This window comes from Meriones unguiculatus (assembly GCF_030254825.1).
Source record: "Meriones unguiculatus strain TT.TT164.6M chromosome Y unlocalized genomic scaffold, Bangor_MerUng_6.1 ChrY_unordered_Scaffold_23, whole genome shotgun sequence".
Classification (NCBI taxonomy): domain Eukaryota; kingdom Metazoa; phylum Chordata; class Mammalia; order Rodentia; family Muridae; genus Meriones; species Meriones unguiculatus.
The window spans coordinates 30,256,769-30,259,052 of NW_026843709.1; positions in this window are offsets into that span (position 1 = coordinate 30,256,769).

The window sequence follows — 2,284 nt, forward strand, 5'->3', positions numbered from 1 at the left end:
CCCTTGGCAGTCTTTGCAAGCAAGGTGTTGAGCCTGAGAAGCATATAGCAAGGTCTCTTTCAAACATGGGAACTAGAGAGCAAACTTGTTGTAACCTTGAGTCAATTCCTGGATGCCTTGCCAGGTGGTACATATGTGTTGCTAATGTGAAAAAAAATTGCTTGTATCCTTTGCTTTATGATAATTGTTTGCTTGTTCAGTAAATTGAGATTTATCAGGAATCTGTCTTCTCCATTCTTCATGTCGCTGTACCTCCATTTACACTACCTCTTTCTGGTGGACCCTGTTAGACTAGTCCATAGGACTCTCAGGTTACCTTCTCTTTTCCCTGCTCTTAAAAACTCAATAACTCAGGGAACTTTAGACCCTGCCAGCCTATTGTATCAATAAGAATGTGAAGGTCCATTTAGTCAGTAGACCAGTAACTGCTCAGTTCAAACTCACAACCTAGGAATTTTCAGATCCAATACCACAGTAGGAGTCCACCTTGTCATTCAATATACTACCCTTAAACCAAAATCACTTGGAAGCTTCCATACTTAGGAAGAACTACAATTAAATAAACATAAAACTTTCATTTTCTATAATAGATTGTATCACAGGTAAACAGGAGTAAAGGTTTGGGAATTGGATGAAGGGATGAGATAAAGGCTTGTTGGGTTTCACAAGAAAAAGTCAAGTATTTACTGGAACAGAGATACTGAATACCAAGGAAAGTTTGTTTATTCATCTCTATAGAAACCCCAAGTTTCTCTGAGGTGCTCATTGGCTGAGAGGGAGAAAAGGTGAAAGCCAGTTATTAAAAGGTCCAAGTGGACAGCCTGCTTGAGAGAAAGATTGAGCTGCCGTACATGCCTCAATCTGGGAAGCTGAAAGCACACAACCCAGAGATGACAGTTCCCTGTGTCCAAGATTCTTAGTTCAGGAAAAATGTCACATATTTCTTTCAAGTGGTCTTTAATAAAGTCACTTATCCTTGAAATGTGAGTTTCACATTATCACAGATTGCATTATTATTTGTAAAATGCACAAAAATGTCCTCAGTCAGTGAATTACTTACTGTGAAAATGCTCACTGTCCAAGGCAACACTTTGCACAAAGAGTGTTTAAATGGGACCTTACTTATATTTTTACAGAGACCATTCATGATGTCATGTCAGCAAGCAGTAAACTTGTTGCAGAATTGAGAGCTTTTCATACAAAACCACAGCGGCATGCAGAAAGAGGGAAACTGAGAGAGACAGAGAGCAATAATACCTAAAGAGACAGATTCAAAAATCAAGAGACAGAAACCAATGGAAACAAATATGTAAAGTGACATAAACCAAAAGATAGAGACTCAATTGTGATGGTTACTTTCATTGACATATCAACCTCAAAGCACACTCTCCTATACTCTAACTCCAATACGACATACATTATCTAACACATACATACCTCCTAACCAGAATCAGACATTTCCTCACTAAGGACTTCACATGTAAATAGATGGGTTTCCAGGGGACATTTCAATTTAAATCATGAGGAAGTAGCAGAATATGAAGGGACTTCTAGGCTAAAAGAAAAGTGTTATTCTGAAAGTTTGTCATTCAACACAATGAACGAAGTCCCAGCAACTTCCAACTTCGAAAGAACAGGACTGGCAATATACTTTGGAGAAAATGTGGAATATTTCCATAACAGAGTATTCTTCAGCTAAGAAAATGAAATCATGACATTTTCAGGCAACTGGATGGTCCCAGGAAAAATAATACTGGGTGAAGCAACTAAAATGTAGAAAGAAAATATGGAGTGTATTCACTTACTAATAAGTCTCCTTATAGCGGGGGATAAAGTTCCAGTAGGCCATCTATTGTGACCAAACCAATCTTCCAAAGAGGTGATTGGGTGGCAATTAATTGAGTTGTTGGGCCAGGGCATCCTACAAAAATTTTCAAGCAACCCAGGACCTGGTTATTAAAATATGTTGTTCTCTGTCCTCAAATGATAGATCACTGTCGTGTTCTTGAATCCAAAGAGATGCTTCATTTTGCATCAAATGGGATTGCATACAGAGACCTATAGTCTAATATTATGAACAGACAGAGCTTAAAACACCAGCTCTAAATGGGATTTCCCTATGAAATTCTCCCTCCCTTCAGATCTCTGCTAAGCCTGCAGAAGAGAAAGCAAGAAGAGTGTCATAATTAGAGGCAATTGAGGACACAAGGAGAACAATGACCTTAGAATCAGGCTTCAGAGGAAGTTGATGCAGCCAGACATGATGAGACCTGATAAGCTGATG